A 22,086-nucleotide genomic window follows, 5' to 3' on the forward strand; every position below is an offset into this window, starting at 1 on the left:
TAATAAATGGTGCTGGGAAAATTGGCTAGCCATAAGTAGAAAGCTGAAACTGGATCCTTTCTTTACTCCTTATACGAAAATTAATTCAAGATGGATTAGAGACTTAAATGTTAGACCTAATACCATAAAAACCCTAGAGGAAAACCTAGGTAGTACCACTCAGGACATAGGCATGGGCAAAGACTTCATGTCTAAAACACCAAAAGCAATGGCAGCAAAAACAAAAATTGACAAATGGGTTCTAATTAAACTAAAAAGCTTCTGCACAGCAAAAGAAACTACCATCAGAGTGAACAGGCAACCTACAGAATGGGAGAAAATTTTTGCAATCTACTCATCTGACAAAGGGCTAATATCCAGAACCTACAAAGAACTCAAACAAATTTACAAGAAAAAAACAAACAACCCCATCAAAAAGTGGGCAAAGGATATGAACAGACATTTCTCAAAAGAAGACATTCATACAGCCAACAGACACATGAAAAAATGCTCATCATTACTGGCCATCAGAGAAATGCAAATCAAAACCACAATGAGATACCATCTCACACCAGTTAGAATGGCAATCATTAAAAAGTCAGGAAACAACAGGTGCTGGAGAGAATGTGGAGAAACAGGAACACTTTTACACTGTTGGTGGGATTGTAAACTAGTTCAACCATTATGGAAAACAGTATGGCGATTCCTCAAGGATCTAGAACTAGATGTACCATATGACCCAGCCATCCCATTACTGGGTATATACCCAAAGGATTATAAATCATGCTGCTATAAAGACACATGCACACGTATGTTCATTGCGGCACTATTCACAATAGCAAAGACTTGGAATCAACCCAAATATCCATCAGTGACAGACTGGATTAAGAAAATGTGGCACATATACACCATGGAATACTCTGCAGCCATAAAAAAGGATGAGTTTGTGTCCTTTGTAGGGACATGGATGCAGCTGGAAACCATCATTCTTAGCAACCTATCACAAGAACAGAAAACCAAACACCGCATGTTCTCACTCATAGGTGGGAACTGAACAATGAGATCACTTGGACTCGGGAAGGGGGACATCACACACTGGGGCCTATTATGGGGAGGGGGATTGCATTGGGAGTTATACCTGATGTAAATGACGAGTAGTTGGGTTCTGACGAGTTGATGGGTGCAGCACAGCAACATGGCACAAGTATACATATGTAACAAACCTGCACCTTATGCACATGTACCCTAGAACTTAAAGTATAATAATAATAAAAAATAAATAAATAAATAAATAAAAAGAAAATGTAAACGGTCTAAACAAGTCAAAGAGGATTTGTAAAGGATGGGCCTTATAAAGGAAGTTTTATGTGTGCTTCGATAAGCTGAGATTAAAAAGAAATTATTTATGTTTTTTTCTAAAAATTAAACATTGGTTTTAGGGAAACACTGTTATAGGACCAGGGCCTATTCGTATTTACTGAAAACAAGGTTTTCTTTAAGTATTGCCCTGCTCTTAATAAATTTGGCAACAGGTATTGATTTTTTATATTAAAATCTGTATCTTTAATGCCATCTTCTAAACTGCGGACAGTTTCTATTTCTGCCACATTTCTTGCTGAGATGTATTTAATTTTTCTAGTTTCAAATTTAAAATGCTGCCCTTTTCTTTTAAAATGGTAATTTCATTTCTTGAGGTAAAGTTTTCCTTTTAAAATTTCTCAGATTTATAGCTCGGAAGTTCAAATTTTGCTGTATCTCAGGGCACGTGATTTGCAGGTTTTACATAATCATGGCCATACATAACAGAATGGCATTCTATTCTTTCTCCTCTTAAAAAGCTGTATCTTTTTTCTTTGGCTGGTAACTCTCTCTTTCAACCTTTTTTTTTTTTTTTTTTTTTTTTTTTGTCAACTCTTGTAACTTATTTCTCCACTTCTAACTCTTGTGTTAGTGGCCTGATGCTAAAATGTTTATTTTGAAGACCTAGAAAAGCAATGCTTTCCTCCAATATAATTAGATTCTATACACTTGGCTTTTCTTTATGTCTAAATTGTTCCATGTAACCAGAAAACTTCCCCATGCTGTTATTAAGAGCTCAAGATACTAGTTTTCTTGTTGATATTCCTCTATAATATAGTGTACTCTCATAACCTTAGACACATTTTTCCTGTGTCTAGCATAATTCAAGTACCTTTTTCATTAAGTTTGACTTCCAGGTTACCTAAATAAGCTTCCTGTAAGGGGAAACAATGACTGCCTGCGGTTTTTCTTTACTTTCTAGTAACTAGCCTAAACAAAGATATTACATTTTATCAAGATAATTGCTACCTTGTCTTTCTTGGGTTTTGGGTTACTTAGGAAAACTTAGCTTTTGAAGGAGTAAGGTTTGTAATCCACGTAAATTTCTACATTGCTTTTGAAGTCTTCTGATTATTACTCTAGTTAAATGAATGTTATATAATATTACAGTGACCTATGACTCTGTTTTAATCAAGCATTTTGAGCCTTTTGACACCTTTGACTAATTGTCCCAAAATCAAATTCTGAAATTCATGTACTTTTATTCAATTTGAAAACTATTATAACATCTGTTTAATTTTTTCTATGGCCTAAAAATATTGATTTTTAGTTGTGCTACATTAAAATTTTCTATACGTCTTTTGACTCTTCCTAATAAATTTTAAAGTTATTTTTAAAGGTCATAAAATGTTTTATTGAGAACTCTATTTGAACTTGATTCTAATACTCTTCTTTGGTTGCAAAGAGCAAAAACTAAATGAGAACTATTGTAACTAAAACAAGAGGGTTCGTAAAAAAATAGTTTTCAAGTTGAATAAAAGTATATGGAAATATAAATGTTAGAGTTAATGAAAGATATGAGTTATAGAGTTTTCTTCAAACATTTCATAAAATAACTTGAAATAAAATACACCATTCCTCCTCTCATGTTAACAAAGATTTAAAATACAATGATACAAATGTAAACAAATATGCAAGGGAGGAAACAAACTGAAATATATTGTAACCAGAAGAAATCCTTTGGAAGAAATTGAGCAACTCCTACGCAAAACATCTAAGAGTGTATATGATATTGATCTGTTACTTCAGGCATAAGAAATCTATCTTTGTAACATAACCCAAAGCATGAAAATATTGCATACAAAAAATTCATTCTTCCCAAACAATGTAGAGGTAATGAAACAGGAGAATAATTACACAGTATTTTTTCCAAACTGTGTTCCATCGTATGCTAACATAGATTGTACAAATAAAGTGCTCTATGCCCAAGAATATTTAAAAGATTTTTTAACACAGGAGTCTTCACTCTAAGCCTTCTTGGGACATTTTATACTCATATAAATTAGGAGTTCCCAAGAGGGACGTTGACTAAAAAATTTTACCCATAGGCCATTAAAAGATGGTATATGTGAAGAACAACTAATTCTGTGGAAATTGCTTGTAATTCATTTTATGTTGGAAAAAGAAATGATGAGGGCTTAAAAGGCTGGAAGAAGAAACGGTGAGGGCTTGGAAGGCAAGACTGAAGTTATGTAAAAGATAGAATAGGAATGTTGTTTTAGTGGTAAAGTAATTTGGATTTCACACAAAGATTCAATGAATTGTAATGAAAATTACTCAATATTTCTTTAGATTCAAGGGGTATAGAATTCAACACAATTTAGTTCCCTCCCAGAGAGAAAGCAAAAGATATTTCACATTTAAATAGATGCAGAGAACCATGTGTTCTGGAAGTGAATGTGAATACACTGGTTCTCAAATTTCTCATATATCCAGACTCACTATTTGTCATTGTTGTACTGTAGTTATGATGCAGGGTTATTTTTATTTTTTGTTTCCATTGTAAACCCACTTTGTCTCAGACTGGGGAGAAGGTAAGTAACCGGAGTAAAGGATTTATCAAACTGTAAAGGTTCTTTCTTCATCCACACTTTAGGACAACTGCAGGAGAAAGGCCCAGGTATCATTAAAACACAAAGAAATTTCTTTTTGAGGTGATGAAAATGTTGGAAAATTTTCTGTGTTGATGGTTGTAGATCTCCATGAATATGCTAAAATCCTTTGGATCATACACTTGGAATTGTATAATATGTGAATTATATCTCAATAAAGCTTTTAAAAATATACAGCATGATAAGAGAACTGAATCTTAGGAATCAATCATGGAACTCTGTAAACAGAGAAATCTCGGCCTTGGGAAAAAAGTCACTGCTGCACTAAAAGTATTCATTTTACTCAGTAGCTTGTTTACTGAAAAGCTAACTTTAAAATCACCCACTGACAAGATGTCTGCTCTAAATCAAAACTAGTTTTTTTCTTATTTGTAGCATTTGTTGGTCTTTTATTTGAAGCCAAAGAACATTACTGTGGACACATGTGGGCTATATTTACTTAAAACTTTTTGTCTTTCAAATACTTTTAAATACTTTAAAAATACTTTTAATGGAGACATTTTTTAATGTTATAATTGGTCTATACCACATGCTTCTGAGACAGTTTTTCACTGGTATATCTAAAAGGCTCCAAACTGTTTCATGTTCTGAGGTATTTTATTTCATATATAACCTTTCTGAAAAATTCACAGCATACTTGCAATATCCTACTTCAACTCAGGTGGGTTCCTATGATGTTGTTATTCTTCCTCTGTTTCATTAAATATATCCTGAATCTTTTATTTGCAAATTTATAATCTTATCAGTCAGAAATTATATTCTTCTATTAGAAGGAATCCAACTTCTTATCTGTAGGAAAATTGCATTCTGAAATGAAGAAAATATATTTCATGATTTAAAAATATGAATCATAGTCCACATGAGACTCCGAGTTTTCAAATTCACTTGGAAAGAGCTGGCAGAAAATATGCTGAACTAAGATAAGTATTTTAGTGAAGAAATGATTTCATTTATTTAAATCTGTCATTAAATATCCTAAGTTTTGTGAAATAACTACACACAACCCCAGATTTCATAGTAATTAAATCAGTCCATCTTTGACTCTTCATCAAAGATAAATCAGTCTTTAATTATTAATAACTTGGCTCCCAAATTTAGCTGTACTTTATAACTTTTGGGCATCAAATCAATCACAGGACAAAGCCAATGTAAAAGCATACATTTTTTAAAGATTTTATGATATAACTCTTTTTGGTTAAGGAGATACATTCTGAATCTTTGTTAAAATAAGAAAATTGAGTAATTACTTATAGTCTGACTCAGAATTTAAAAATTACACAGAGGCGTGTTCCGCCTATAGCAAAATGATTTTACAATCAGAAGAATATCCAGTGTCCTTGGAATGGCAGTTCTCATTAAAGAAAGATTGGGGCCTCCCAAATGCTAAAAAAGTCACAATAGGTTTATTTCATAGTTCTCTAGATGACGGTTTGGGTAAATCCATCTTGATCACCATAAGACTTTATTTGAATGTTCTAAATCCAGACCATCCAGGATTCGCCCTTTCTGTGTCTGCGTTTTTAGGTCATCTTCAGCCCTACTCAGTTTCATGCACACCTAGAAGAAATTCATTCTTTCAGCAACAGCATATTAAGACCACCTAAAAGATACAAAACACAGTAGCAGGAAACATGGCAGACAGTGTAAAACAGATCTTATATTCTAAGGTGTGGGAGCATGGTACACAGACAACTAACAAATGCATTTACAACAGTGTGTCAGGTAGTGTTGTGAAGAAATCTTGAGAAAGTAAGGATAACAGAGAGTTTGTGTTCATGTGAGGAGGATTACTTCAGAGAGGATATCTGGGAGGGCGTCTCTTCCCACAGATACTGAGAGATAGAAGCACTCCCTTCTTTAATGATTACATTTCAAAGGGCTGGTTCCCAGGCCCTCTGGAAAAGCACTCCTAGGTTGTAAAATTGCAAGAGGCTGAGAGAGATTTACATACATTTAAAATTGGCAGAGAAAAAAATATATATTTGGAAATTTTCTTGTCAATGCTCTAACAAAAGAGAAGACGGAGGCCTATAGTCAGTAAGAAACCTATCTAAAATTTAGTCAAGCTGAGAGGAACATTAAGCCAGTTTAGGTCAACTGTAAGGTGGGTCACATTAAGCATTTTAGTTACATTTATTTTTTTAAAAAGTTTAGGATTAATAATTACAGTTTTAGATTGTAATATGTCATTTTCTTAAAAGTAGGTATATCACATAATTTTACACACTCCTCAATTCTTATATACAGCAACATGCAGAAGGAAATATTTTTAGTTAGGGAGAGTATGGGCTTCAGAAATCACCTTGACCTGGCCAGGCGCGGTGGCTCAAGCCTGTAATCCCAGCACTTTGGGAGGCCGAGACGGGCAGATCACGAGGTCAGGAGATCGAGACCATCCTGGCTAACACGGTGAAACCCCGTCTCTACTAAAAACAAATACAAAAAACTAGCTGGGCGAGGTGGCGGGCGCCTGTGGCCCCAGCTACTCGGGAGGCTGAGGCAGGAGAATGGCGTGAACCCAGGAGGCAGAGCTTGCAGTGAGCTGAGATCCGGCCACTGCACTCCAGCCTGGGTGACAGAGCAAGACTCCGTCTCAAAAAAAAAAAAAAAAAAAAAAAGAAATCACCCTGACCCAAATCTTCCACATAATAGCTATGTGACCTTCAGTAGATGATAACCTTCTTCTGTCTTGTAAAATGAAAGCAATAATAGCCATCTTACACAATCTTTGGCTAAATCTAACAACATATTATTGTAAAACATCTAATATAGTGACTAGCACAAATAAGACAGCTATCAAATACCATTTCCCTCCTCCTAATGCCCATAAAGTTGTTGGAATAAAGTTTAGATTTAAAAAAAAAATAATAACAGTCTTCCAATAGGAGAAAAATATCTGTATTCTCTACCATCTTTTTTCCCTTCAAACGCATATAATATAATTCATATGACTGAATGTTTAGAACAAGGTTCTTGAAGTTGCCAGTTTGGGAATTCCATGCCTTAGTGCACCAGTGACTTCTGTGACCTTAATAGAACCTCTGGGCCAGTGCTCATTCATTTCTGAAATAGATACAATACTGGAAAACATATTTATCTCACAAGGGTGCTTTTTGCATTACTGAAAAAAAAATCTTTTTAAGGTGCACGAGATAAAAGTACTGTTGTTATTGAATCTGTGATGAATTGTTAGTAATTCATATTCTGTGATGTTGTGAGAATCAGTAGCTTCAGGAGGCAAACACTCTTGAGAGTCTTGGGCAGAAGAAACTATATAATGGCAATTGAATTAGCTGCTAAATTGGAAAAAAATCATTGAGAAAACCCAGTATCCCTTTGGAAACAGAAGAAGCTATTATATCTCAGTAGAATACTTAAAACACTGGAAGAGAAGTTTAATATTATCTCATTTCTTGCCCATATCTGTAAGAGTCAAGTGCTTCACTGGGACATAGCCAAGACATTTTCTTTTATAGAGCAATGCACTGTCAAAGTATTTTTTAAGTATTTAATCTAATATTTGCAGGACCTTTGTTCACATTAAGAAATTGATACATACTATTTAATTTTGTCACATACATATGAATATATTGCTAACCTGTGTGGTCAGTAAATGTTTTAAAATTTGCAAATGGTAAAATGAATACTGAATAAAACCTCCCCAAAGGTTATAAGGTTTTTTTTGTAAGTTGTAAAATTTCAGCCTGGGAAGAGATGAACTTTTTATTTAAGATAAAACAATTTTTGATAGAAAAATTCATATTTTAAATAAGACCAATACTTACTGGTGAGGAAACAAAGTTTATAATCTTTGTAGGAAGTTATAGTCAAAATACTGAATGCACTAATTGTAAACATTCCTTTAAAGTTCTTCATGAAAACCCTGAAACTTGAAATCATAGCCATAAATCACCTCCTTCTAAACTCTCCTACTGGATCCTGACTAGCAGCCCTGAATAGCAGAAAGTCCTCTTTTCATTGGTCAGATTTTTGTTAAATCACCAGGTTCTCTGTAAAATACTACAAATATGAAGACAGGTTAGGTGTGATTTTACTTCTTGATAAGGGGCCTACAGTCTAGATGAGAATGAAAGCCATAAAGAAGTAGTTCAAATAAAATAATATAGCTGCTATGATAGAAGTCTGTACACAACATAATGCAAACATAAAGAAGTCACCCTACCTGGCAGAGATAAAGGGAAGTAAACATTAATAAAGGAGGTGATATTAGACGTAAACTTTGCTGATGAGGTAGATGTTCTTAAGGTGGACAGGAGCAGTAGGTCAGGCAGAGGAGCTGGAATGAGCAAAATCATAGATGAATACAATTCTCCAGTAGATCTGAGAATTGTGTATGGGGAAATAGTTTTTGCTTGGGACCAATGCTCAAAGGGAGGGGAGATAGATTTTTAACTTAAGCAGATGCAAGCAGATGGTGGAAGAACAGATACACCATAATGTCACCAAGACAACTCAGGATGCCAGAGAAGACACTCAGTAGCACCATAGGATACATTCCATTTCAGGAGGAAACACAGCAATATCTGTGAAACACCATAAACACTACCCCTGTTAAGTCATTGGAATCGAACTACTTAGTAAATAAAACTGCTCAATATTTATTTTGACTGAGAAGAATGGACTCCAAGAAGCAAGAAAATTTGGAAATCATGGCCTGAATGGGTTTTTAAAAGCAGGGAAATTCAGAAGAATTTTAAGTAGGGGAATAAAATGGGCAAATATGTATTAAGGGATGCTCATTCTGGCAGCAATGGGAGCATAGATTAGAAATGCCATTTTGGATAAAATATGACATGTCTAGTAGATGACGGGAATCAACAATTAAAGGGTCAACTGTTATTACTTACTTAGGTGGATCTCAATTTCCGTGTTGTTTTTCTTTTAGTATGCTAGAGGTTTTTGGCACGATTCTTGAAATTAGTAAGTTTTATTCACATTTACTTAAGACCTTCATTTAGTCACATTTTATTCACTGTTTGGCTATTTGAGTAAAACCATTTACAGTGTGACACAGAGCAGCAATCTGGCAGAGAGCAACATTTTTGCATGTCCCAGTAATAAGGTGTGTTTAAAATACTAGGTTGGCATCACACTACACCTTTAACTTACTTTACAAAGAAAGTCAATATTCCACTAATTGAAAGTCAGTGACTTAGACTGATCAGACTAATGGAAACCAATTAGCACATAAAACTCACACAATATCTTCACATTTAAGCACAATTCCTGGTTACCCACATCCCAAAGCTTCCCTTGCTACTGAAGTCCTTTTTTGCAAGATCATTTTATGACCTCAGCAACCCAAGTCCTATATTAAAAGAGAGCTCAAAATATGTTATGGTTAATATTTATTGGGTTAAAATGTATTTCTATAAGCCAGGCACTCTTCTCAACATTTGGCGTGCATTATTTTACACCCATGTAGGGAATAATCCCTACACCCATCCCATGATGAACATGCTATTATCAGTGTTCCCAATTTACACATAAAGAAACTGAAACACAAATTTAAGTGTTCCAGGTCACATGAATATGAAGGTGGACCTGAGACACAAACAAGATTTTGTAACTCCAGAGTCCATAGTCTTAACAACAACTCTGTATCTCTTCCATGTGGGAGCAATAACTAAAATTTGTGTGTATTTGTAATTATTTATTTTAAGCATTTTATGTGTACCTATTTGTAAAGCTCTCTTTGACTTAGGTAAATTGAATAAAAGTGGTATTAATTTCATTGTAAGGAAAAATGTTGTAATTATGGAGACACATGTTAATAAAAAATATAAGCCTGACTACAGCAGTTAGAGGGAGATAACATTAAAAAGGCAGCTTCGCTAGCCATGATACTTTGGTGCTCATGGCATGGTCCTTAAGTTTGTGAATGCAATAAACTTGGGCTTCTCAATTCTTTTAGATTTATAAGGTCCTCAGGCACTGGCTGACATTAATAAAGTCATTAAACATTGATGTTTAACTTCAAATGTTAACATGTGGACACTGACATACTAGACTAGTCACCAGAATTCTTGTGCCTACCAGCCGGGCACTTGATTATATCAAAGTGCTTGAAAGAAATATTTGAAAAGTAAATCAAATGATTGGAAGACCGTATGATAATAGTAAAGTTAGATCAAGGAAAAGCAGAAGGTCTTTAGAAGTAATTCATTCTTGCCAAGATAAAGCTTAAATACTTACAACAAAGTATATCCTTAAAACTGAGGTGATCAAGGGTGGGGAAAGTTTTTTTAACTTTTATTTTAAGTTCAGGGGTACATGTCCAGGTTTGTTATATAAGTAAGCTGTGTGTCATGGGGGGTTGGCACACAGATTATTTTGTCACTCAAGTAATAAGCATACTACCTGAGAGATATTTATTCTGATCCTCTACATCCTCCCATACTCCACCATAATTAGACCCCAGTGTCTGTCATTTCTGTCTTTGTGTCCATGAGGTCTTACTATTTAGCTCTGACTTATAAAGTAGAACACATGATGTATTTGGTTTTCCATTTCTGCATTAGTTTGCTTAGGGTAATGGCCTCCAGTTCCATCTATGTTAGTGCAAAAATTATGATCTCATTCCTTTTTATGGCTTCATTGTATTCCATGGTTCATATGCACCACATTTTCTTTATCCAGTCTACTATTGATGGAAATTTAGGTTGATTCCATGTCTTTGCTATTGTGAATAGTGCTGCAATGAATATATGTGTGCATGTGTCTCTATGATAGAATAATTTATATTCCTTTGGGTATATACCCGATAATGGGATTGCTGAACCAAATGGTAATTCTGTTTTAATTTCTTCAAGGAAATGCCACATTGCCTTCCACAATGGCTGAATTAACGTACACTCCCACCAGCAGTGAATAAGCATTCCCTTTTCTCCTCGACCCCAGCAGTATCTGCTATTTTATGACTTTTTAATAGCAGCCATTCTGTCTGGTGTGAGATGGTATCTCGTGGTTTGGATCTGCATTTCTCTAATGATTAGTGATGTTGAGCATTTTTAAATATGCTTCTTGGCCACATGCATATCTTCTTTTGAAAAGTGTCTGCTTAGGTTCTTTGACTACTTTTTTATGGGATAGTTTTTTGCTTATAAATTTGAGCTCCTTACAGATTTTGTATATTAGATCTTTGTCGGATCCATAGTTTGCAAATATTTTTCCCGTTCTGTAGGTTGTCTGTTTACTCTGTTGATAGTTTCTTTTGCTGTGCAGAAGGTCTTTGGTTTAATAGGTTCCCATTTGTCAATTTTTGGTTTTGTTGCAAATGCTTTTGGTGTCTTTGTTTTGAAATCCTTGCCAAGTCCTATGTCCAGAATGGCATTTCCTAAGGCACCTTTCAGAGTTTTTATAGTTTTAGGTTTTATGTTTCAGTCTTTAATCCATCTTGACTTGATTTTTGTATATGATGCAACATAGGAGTCTAGTTTTAATCTTCTACAAATGGCTAGCCATTTATCCCAGCACCATTTATGTATTGAATGGGGGTTGTTTCCCCATTGATTGATATTGTCAGCTTTGTCAAAGATCAGATGGTTGTAGGTGTGCAGCCCTATTTCTGGCCTCTGTATTCTGTTCCATTGGTCTATGCGTTTGTTTACCAGTACCATGCTGTTTTAGTTATTGTAGCCCTATAGTATAGTTTTAAGTCAGGTAACATGATACCCCAGCTTTGTTCATTTTGCTGAGGATCTCCTTGGCTACTTAGGCTCTTTTTTGGTTTCATATGAACTTTAAAAACAGTTTTTAAAAAAAATTCTGTGAAGAATGTCATTGGTAGTTTGATAGAAATAGCATTGAATCTGTAAATTACTTTGGGCTATGGTCATTTTAACAATATTGATTCTTCCTATCCATGAGCATGGAATGTCTTTCCATTCATTTGTTTCATTGTTTCATTATTTGATCAGTGTTCTGTAGTTCTGCTTGTAGAGATCTTTCACCTCCCTGGCTTGCTGTATTCCTAAATATTCCTGAATTGGCTCTCATCTTGTATGTTGTTGGTGTATAGAAATTCTACAGATTTTTGTATGTTAATTTTGTATCCTAACACTTTGCTGAAGTTGTTTATCAGATCAAAGAACTTTGGGGCTGAGACTATGGGGTTGTCTAGGTATGGAGTCATGTTGTCTATAAACAGGAATAGTTTGACTTCCTCTCTTCCTTTTTGGATGTCACTTATTTCTTTCTCTTGTCTGATTGCCCTGGCCAGGCTTCCAATACTATCTTGAATAGGAGTGGTGAGAGAGGGTATCCTTGTCTTAGGGTGAATGGTTCCAGCTTTTGCCCATTCACTATGATGTTGGCAGTGCTGAAGCTGGAGTGTAGTTGCACAATCTTGGCTCACTGCAACCTCCACCTCCCGGGTTCCAGCAATTCTTCTGCATCAGCCTCCCAAGAAGCTGGATTACACACATGCACCACCTCACTGGCTAATTTTTTGTATTTCTAGTAGAAACGAGGTTTTACTATGTTACCCAAGCTGGTCTCAAAATCCTGACCTCAAAAGATCTGCCTGCCTCAGCCTCCCAAAGTGCTGGGATTACAGGCTTGAGCCACTGTGCCTGGCCTGTCGTAAATAGCTCTTATTATTTTGAATTATGTTCCTTCAATACCTACTTTATTGAGGGTTCTTAGCATGAAGGGATGTTGAATTTTATTGACAGCATTTCTTCATCTATTGAGATAATCATGTGGTTTTTGTTTTTAGTTCTGTTTATGTGATGAATCACATTTATTGATTTCTGTGTGTTGAGCCATCCTTGCTTCCCAGGGACAAACCCTACTTTATCGTAGTGGATTAAATTTTGATGTGTGCTGGATTTATTTTGCTAGTATTTTGTTGAGGATTTTGAAATATATATACATCAAAGATATTAGCCTGAATTTTTTTTTATTGTTGTTGTGTCTCTGCCAGGTTTTAGTATCAGAATAATGCTGTTCTCATTGAATAAGTTGGGGAGGAGTCTCTTATCCTCAATTTCTTGGAGTAGTTTCAGTCAAAATGGTACGGACTCTTCATTATACTTATGGTAGAATTTGGCTGTGAATCCATCTGAGCCTAGGTGTTTTTTTTTTTAATTGGTAGGCATTTTATTACTAATTTAGTTCTGGAAATCATTATTGATCTGTTCAGGGTTTCAGTTTCCTGGTTCAATCTTGGGAGGTTGTTTTTGTCCAGGAATTTAACCATTTCTTCTTAATTCTCTAGTCTGTGTGCACAGAGGTGTTCATAGTAGTCTCTGATGGTTTTTTGTATTTATATGCAGTCAGCAGTAATCTCCTCTTTGTCATTTCTAATTGTGTTTATTAGGATATTCTCTTTCTTTTTCTTTATTAGTCTAGGGGTGGCCTATCTATCTCATTGATTTTTTCCAAAGAACCAACTCCTAGATTCATTGATCTTTTGTACGGTTTTTCATGTCTTAATTTCCTTCTGTTCAGATCTGATTTTGGTTATTTCTTGTCTTCTGCTAGCTTTGGCGTTGGTTTGCTCTTGCTTCTCTAGTACTTCTCATTGTGATGTTAGGTTTTTAATTTGAAATCTTTCTAATTTTTTTTGATATTGATGTTTAGTGGTATAAACTTCCCTTTTACCCCTGCCTTAGCTATGTCCCAAAGATTTTGGTATGTTTTATCTTTGCTCTCATTAGCTTCAAAGAATGTCTTCATTAATGACTTAATTTTATCATTTACCCAAAGGTAATTCAGGGGCAGCTGTTTAATTTCCATGTAATTGTATGGTTTTTAGTAATTTTCTTATTATTGATTTCTATTTTTATTGTTTTGTGGTCTGAGAGGGTGGTTGGTATGATTTCATTTTTTTTTAATTTGCTGAATATGATTTTATGTCCAATTGTGCAGTTGATTTTAGGGTACAAGCCATGCCGTGATAAAAAGAATGTGTATTCTGTTGTTTTTGTTGTAGTATTCTGCATACGTTTATTAGGTCCATTTGGTCAAATGTTGAGTTCAGGAGTTCAGGTCCTGAATATCTTTGTTAATTTCCTGCCTCAATAATCTGTCTAATACTGTCAGTGGGGTGTTGAAACCTTCCACTATTATTGTGTGGGAATGTACATCTCTTTGAAGATCTCTAAGAACTTCCTTTATGAATCTGGGTGCTCCTGTTTTGGGTGCATACATATTTAGGATAGTTAGATGTTCTGGTTGAATTGAACCCTTTATCATTATAAAATGCCCTTCTTTGTGTTTTTTGATCATTGGTGGTTTAGTTTGTTTTGTCTGAAATTAGAACTGCAACCCCTGCTTTTTCTCTGTTTTCCATTTGCTTAGTAGATTTTTCTTCATCTTGTTATTTTGAGCCTATAGATGTCACTGCATAGGAGATGGGTCTCTTGAAGACAGTATACCATTGGGTCATGTTTCTTTATCCAACTTGCCATGCTGTGGCTTTTAATTAAAGCTTTTAGCCCTTTTACATTCAAGGTTAGCATTGACAGGTGCAGATTTGATCTACTCATTGTGTTGTCAGCTGGTTATTATGCAGTTTTTTTGGTGTGATTGCCTTATAGGATCACTGGTCTGTGTACTTAAGTGTATTTTTGCAGTGGCTAGTAATAGTGTTCCTTTCCATGTTTAGTGTTCTTTTCCTCATGTAAGCCAGGTTTGGCCATAATTATTTCCCTTAGCATTTTCTTGTTTGACAATAATCTTATTTCTTTTTCATTTACAAAGTTTAGTTTGGCTGGATATGAAATTCTTGGTTTGAAATTTTTTTCTTTAAAAATGCTAAATATAGACCCCCAATCTCTTCTGGCTTGTAGGGTTTCACCTGGAAAGTCCACTATTAGCCTGATGAGCTTCCCTTTGGAGGTGACCTGCCCCTTCTCTCTGGCTGCCATTAAGACTTTTTCTTTCCTTTTCACCTTGGAGAATCTGATGATTATGTGTCTTGGGGATGGTCTCCTTGTGTAGTATCTTGCAGAGGTTCTCTGCATTTCCTGAATTTGAATGTTGGCCTCTCTAGGGAAGGTATAAGGTGATAGTGAGTGATTGTAAAGAAAGGAGAAAACACGACAAAGAACGAGGGAAAAAAAGGAAATGCACATTTGGAAACACGAGTATTTTTAAATATCTGTTTATCTACTAATTAATAGATAGGAATACAGAGATTATGGGTGGCAACCACAAGAAAGGATTTCAGGCTGGTTATATAGTGAATTGATGTTTTCTTGAGAGCATTGATAGATTTTAGTGTTTAGTTATAAAAGGGAGAAGTATTAGGAGGTTTTGAACCATAGATATATTTGTGAGGCTTTTAAAAAATTACTACCACTTGATGAATCTTACCCTGTGGCAGTGAGTGAGTACTTTGGATATATTAATAAAAAGATAATTTTTCATATATTAACTAATACAATTTAACTATTTTTGGCATAGCATTTATTAGAAATAGAAAACTTTTGTAATAAAGAACAAAATCTCTTTATAAAAATTATTGTTATAAAAACTAAATGGAGACTTTTTTAAGTGTAAAGTTATTTGCTGTTTTGGGGGGAAATAAATATCAAAGAACCACAGCTACAGTTCCAGGTTGAAGGTGGCAAACCCACTCCTAAGACACAGATCAGCTTTAATCTATTGCTACATTTGTTTATTTTTTGACAGGATACAAGGCAGAAACTATAGCAACTAGAGCATCTTCAACTTATCTTTTTCTTGCTCAGTAACTTCCAAGTACACAGGTTGTCTGTCTCACTACATGGATATTTGGCTTCCATGGATGAGAGTCAAGATGTGTGTGGATCACCTTGACAGGTAGAAGCAACAGACTCTGCTTTCCAGTAATCCTTTGTGCTGTTCAAGCCTATAGGCCCAAACTGCATGCCAACTTGTAGCTCTCCCAACCCAGAGCTGATTTCACTCAATATACAGAAATACCATTTCTCATTTTTGTTGCTTCATTCCTCCCAAGGCAAGAGAGCCATGGGAAACTGAGGTCACTCTCTGAGAAGTCCATATTAGACCTGGCTAATGTTAAATTCTTACTCACAGTTTCACCTCCATGACCCCAAGTCAATATTTCACAAAACATACTTAAATGTTCCTTTGTATTTTTTCTGATAGGTACATCTCTAATATTCTGTACACAGGAAAAAACAAGCTAGTGTACTTGTGACCACCAAATTTGTAGTGTTAATAGAGCATAGGTATCTTCTTCCCAAAACATATTCATCTTAACCAACATACTAAACAAGTCTTTTGATACCTTATTAGTGAATTACAGTCTTCCTCTCACTCAATATCACACATATCTTTTAAACGTTTTTAGGGACACTTAGATGTGTGTTTAGTTTCTCTAGGGACAATTAGTTTCTACGGGGTTATCCAAATCAGTTTCTCAAACTATCATTTGATCCTGGGGGGTCATCATCATTATACATTTTATTTCCTTTAATATCCATATGTGAGGCCATAAAATACTTTATTATACCAAATAGCAGTAGGTGAGAGATTAAAGTAATGCTTAGCACACAAACTACTTCTTAACATTACAGCAGATAGCAGCAGATATTAAACTAATCCTTAGCCCACTAAACATTTATTTTTACTACAGTGTAATTTCCTCATCCTTCCCAACAGAACTATCTCTTGCCCATATGCCATACATTTTCAATGAAAGGACTAGTCACTAGAGTATTCAGTAAATTCAGAATTCTTTCTGGCCTGGGGACCTCATCATACCTCTGCTATGAAGAAGCAGGATTTTATTGACACTGGTTCCCACATATAAAAGGAGAGCACAACCAATTCACCCTACAGAGAGGACACAGTGTTGGTCTTTCGATGGCCACTAACTGCATCGCAGGAAATGGTGGCTCCTTTTAAATTCGTGGTGTATATATTGTAAGGGAATGATGACAGGATCACTTGTCCCAGTGACATCCTACTGTAGTTCAGGTGGTCCTTACCATTTTAATATTGCATTTGTCCGGCTTGGACCTCTAAAGCACTCAGACATTTTCCTTTAAACACAATAGAAATAAAGCATAGCAGAGAGCACTTGCTGGATGAGCATACAGGCCCTCTCCCAGAGGTTTTGCACAGGATAATATCCTAAATGACTTTTTCTTCCCTCCAGATAAAAATAAAGCCTCACCAAATCCTTTTCTCATTCTTAAAAACAGATGATAGATTTGCAAAGGTAAAAGATAACAGGTCCTCCTCTACCACTAGGCAATAAAGCAGTACTTAGGGTCAGTCCTACCTTGGTCACACTGGGCAAAATAACTATCTACATGCCCTTAGGAAAACATATACCCAAGTGTAAAGGAATACAGTATCTTAAGTAGTATACTCCCTTTAGTTGGAAGAAGAGCAAATGCAATGTTTGTCTAATGCACTTGATCTGATAACAGAAAAGGAAAGGTTTGTAAGGTATGAAAGACAAAGATTTATGTCACAGTATCATTTCCCAACCCTTTATTCCCAGTACAGAAAAACCTTTCTTAAGTCTGTCCCCCCTTCAATGCCCCCCATGTTTAGGTGAAGCACACACCCCCTTATAAGCTTCCCAGCCAGCCCTTTTCATTCTTCACTTCCTTAGCATCCTCTGTCTTTCAAAATGAATGTTTTAGTTGACTATTCCAATTTTTAATTAAGCCACTCCTATGTGGCTGGTAGGAGTATATGTCCATTACATATGGTTCTTTTTGTCTCATTTTGGGAACTTGTCCATGGTTAAATTCATTCCCTATGAAATACAAGGAGGGGACTCAAAATACTCACCTATCCCCAGAAAGACCTGCTGGAATACTCTAGGAGCAATTAACTGGGTTCGGTATAATCTATCTGCCAGTGATGTGCTTGCCATTGACCTCAGGGAATTCTCTCCAGTGCCATTTTTGGATTTTCTTTCTTCTTGATCACATTCAGGACAGCCTGTCACAATAGTAATGGCTTTTCTGGGTAGCACTGGTCTATGCCATTGCTTCCAATTGCCGTGGCATGGCTTGAGCACCACTGTGACAGCTCATCTCATATGCTCAACTGATTTTCTCCTTTGGGAGACCAGGGCATCTACTTTGGCTTTCTAGCGCTTCTCTGAGACACTACGGAGTGTTTATTGTAGGCATCTAGAAATGTGCTTCTCCCCAGGAGTTTCTATAGAGACTTCCACAATTGCATCTCTTCACATCAAGATAATTGTGTATATCTATGTATCAAGGAAGCATCTGCCTGCCTGCCTGTGCAACATAGTTCTAGGGAAAGCCCAGGAGGCTTTATATATTAAGACATAACCCTGAGACCAAGAACCACATTATGCCTGAACTATTAACATATAACATATACTGACATCTATTCAGACCACTATGTATGCTTATCATTGTCTCTTCAGCTCAGATTTTTACAGTACATTGGAGGTTAGCTGCAACCTTCCACATAGGGTCCGCTCATTCAGTACAAAAAATCTCATTAGTAAATAAATCAGATATTTTGTCTCAGCAGGGTTCAGAACCTTTGGCAATAAGAGTGGGTAGCTCCTCCGGAGTGCCACTGTAGAGGCAGAGATGTTACCTGCTCATGGAGAGAGTGCATTTCCTCCGAGTCGATCTTTTTTAGCATGTTCCCAAATATATGTTATTAGTCCGTTCTCCCACTGCTAATAAAGACATACCCAAGACTGGGTAATTTATAAAGTAAAGAGGTTTAATTTTTCAGCATGGTTGATAAGGCAGCAGTAAACTTACAATCATGGTGGCAGGAAGGAGAAGAATGAGAGCCACGTGAAGGGGAAAGTCCCTTATAAAACCACCAGATCTCATAAGAACTTACTATCATGAGGATAGTATGGGGAAACTGCTATCATGATTCAATTACCTACCATGGGTCCCTCCCATGACATGTAGAAATTATGAGAAATTATGTTGACGTTTGGGGAACCACAATTCAAGATGGGGTTTGGGTGGGGATACAGCCAAACCATACAATATATCATTTATATTTTACCAGGGAACTTGTTGTACAACTCCCTTTTTACTGAAATCTCTTTTTCGTATCACCCATGACACTGTAGATAACTCAAGCCTCGAGTCATCATAGGTAATGCAATGTGATCTGATGCTCTTTGGGTATGAGGGCTGTTTCTTACTAGAGCCAAAAAACATGCTAATGCCTGTATCTCAAACAGGCTGTTCTCAACACAATATCATGAATTGTTTTAGTCCAAAACTCCTGCAACCACCTACAAGTAGCACTCTAAGGCTTTGTCTAGGGACTCGAGTCTGTGTGTATTTTAGTAGTGGACTTCTCTAAAACCACTGGTTATATCAGGATTATAAAATTCCAAAAAGGCAGCTTGACCTACCCTCTGCTCTGGATATCATTCAAATCCATTGCTTTTTCTAGTCACTTTGTCTATCGGGGCCAACAGGATTTCCAAATATGGCATATGCGTCCTAGAATCCAAACAACCCTTTGAGGGTTTGTGCCTCTCTTGCTAGTAAAAATGGGTCAGGACAATTTGTTCTTTACTGTGTGTGAAGTGCCTCTAGTGGCCAGATTATTCCTAGAGAAAAGACTGACTAATCTGGGTCCTGAATCTTAACCAGATTTTTCAGGCATCCTTATCTAGTCCTATTGCAGCTACAGTTTGTAAATTCTCCTTGCCTCCATTCTCAGCTTACTTTCTGAGAGGGGAAGTATCATATCATCAACTTCATGAATCAATAGGCTTTCAGAAATGAAGAGACTCAAATCTTGTCTTATAGAGCAGTAGCTAAATCCTGGAGAATGTGCATAACCTTAGAGGAAGATACTAAAATATATGTAATGAAATATCTCTCCTGCAGATATAAATGATGCTTGGCATTTTTTCCAGATTCTATTATCAAAGCACATTCCCTGCTGAACCTCCCGGTAGTTTTTAATCATGCCTGGCGTAACAGAGACTTTGGGGAAAATTGTTTCACTTAATTCTGCATTTTCTCACAGGACAGACAGGCCTAACATGAAGAGAATTGATGGGGATGAATGAGCACAACCGTTTCCACGACCTCTTTAATCAAGATTGAGATTTCCTGCTATTTTCCTGGAAAATGATGCAGTTTAGTATTTACTACAGAAAAGGACAATTGTAAAGCCTCCCACTTAACAGATCTGATAAAAACCTGGCAAAGGGCAGATCCCTAGCATTCAGCTATAGACCAGTAAGAAAGGCAAGACCTTCTGTTTTTGCTTCATAACCTTTCCAGTTATTCATTCAAGCAGAGGATAGCAGCACTATTCTTACCTATTTCCACTACTGCCTTATCATGCTCCTCTCTGGTGCTCTACTAGGGCCTTGGTGTCTTCCCTCACAGTGTCTCCTTCCCACCCCAGCCCTTAGCTTCCTCTTTGGCTTCTTAACATTGTGTTTTTGCTCCCCACATGTATTATAGTACTTTATGTACCAATATTCAATTGTCTCAAAATGTTTTGTTCACCAACCCTAGGATATTCCACTTTAACCAAAGCACTTGGTCTTTGAACTGCTCTGTGGGGTAGGACAAAATATCCTAGCCTTCAAGTTAATCCTGATTGGTTTCTACTGCCTCTACCAATGGCGTTTATTTAGCACACTGGGTCAGAACTTTTGTTCTTACAGCGTCATTGGATTTTTTTAGTAGTGGACTTCTCTAAAACTACTGGTAATGTCAGGTTTATAAAATATGATACCAAAGAGACAGCTTGACTTGCTTTCTTCTCTGGATCTCATTCAAATCCATTTTTTTTTCTAGTCTCTTTGTTTACTGGGGCCAACGTATGTGCTCCAGAATCCAAACAGCCCTTTGAGCCTTTGAGCATCTTTTACTAGTAAAAATGGGTCAGGACAATTTGTTCTTTACTGTTTGTGAAATGCTTCTAGTGGCCCTAGGCCAGATTATTCCCAGAGAAAGGACTGACTAATCTGGGTTAAACTCATATAGATTGGCTTAAAGGGATCATATCTCATGGGATTCATTAAGGAAGGCAGCTGGCAGATACGGAGCAAATGTTCCTTTTCCCAACTGGTGATAAATCTTTTCAGAGAATTCAACAAATTTCTTACCTTTTCATCTTATGTCTTAACAATAAATTTCTTAAATTTTCATCCTGTGTCTTAACAGCCACCTAACGACAACTGCATCTGATTCACCCTTTTCTTATATCTTTAACTGCCCTCTCCCTTTGCCTTTCTTTGATTATCCATTTTAACAGTTTCCTAGGAGATAAATCTGTGTAACTCAGCCATCCAGGCATCAAATGTTCATCAAAATCTGCTCCCCAACCCTATCCTGTCCTATTTCCTGCATCACAACGATTTGACTCAAGGGCCTGAAAGCCAAGGCTACTTCTGACACCATTGTCTTGCACAGCATTTGTCTTCGGCTAGCAAGCTGAGTCAGGAGACACAGGCAAGTTTTAATATAACACTATTTACTTAGCATTATAGAAGGAAATAAGCAATACATGAAGCAGGTGCAGCATGTTCATCTCATCATCACCTCATCTCAGCAGCTACCCAAGTACAAAAAAGTAGTAAAAAAAAAAAAAAAAAGATTTATTTTACATCCTCACACACATATGTATGCATGGCTGCCACAAATGATTGCCAAGATGTGTGTGCAACCTTGAAACATGGAAGCTATAGCCTCTATTTCCCACCAATAGTTTTTACACCATAGTTAACCCACAGGCTCAATGCCCATGTGCATGACGACTCACAGCCCCTCTAACCTGAGGCAGATGTTGTGTTCTGCAAAACAAATGAGCCAGTCAAAACATTCCTCATTTGTCTGAAATCTACTGTTTCCACGGAAACAGTCCTACGAGAATCTAAGATCTCTCTGAAGCAGTCTTGATATGCAGGCTTAATAGTAACTTTATTCACGAAAGCTTTATATATACATATGTATGTATGTATATATGTGGTTAAATGTGATGTGTTAATCACCTTTTTAAAATTTCTGTATTTATATATAATTTTCATTTACCACAATCCTTTCGTCTAACCATTTCTAATTTGTGAAATACAACACAAACAGAAAGGTGCACAAAATATTAAATACAATAAAATATAGTATGTATACATAAATCATTATGCATCCATCCCCCAGATTGA

At 36.2% G+C, this 22,086-nt stretch overlaps 1 long non-coding RNA gene across 1 annotated transcript in view; it reads right to left on the reverse strand.

Annotated features, from left to right (window-relative positions):
- Window positions 1-4,551: 4,551 nt before the first annotated feature.
- The window catches only part of LOC126951981 (uncharacterized), a 52,286-nt gene continuing 34,751 nt past the window's right edge, over window positions 4,552-22,086 (reverse strand). Inside the window, exon 3 of the long non-coding RNA XR_007724752.1 lies at window positions 4,552-4,757. This is a non-coding gene — a long non-coding RNA (uncharacterized LOC126951981). The remainder of the gene's footprint in view (window positions 4,758-22,086) is intronic.

The sequence above is a fragment of the Macaca thibetana genome, chromosome 4 (genome assembly GCF_024542745.1).
Source record: "Macaca thibetana thibetana isolate TM-01 chromosome 4, ASM2454274v1, whole genome shotgun sequence".
Lineage (NCBI taxonomy): Eukaryota > Metazoa > Chordata > Mammalia > Primates > Cercopithecidae > Macaca > Macaca thibetana.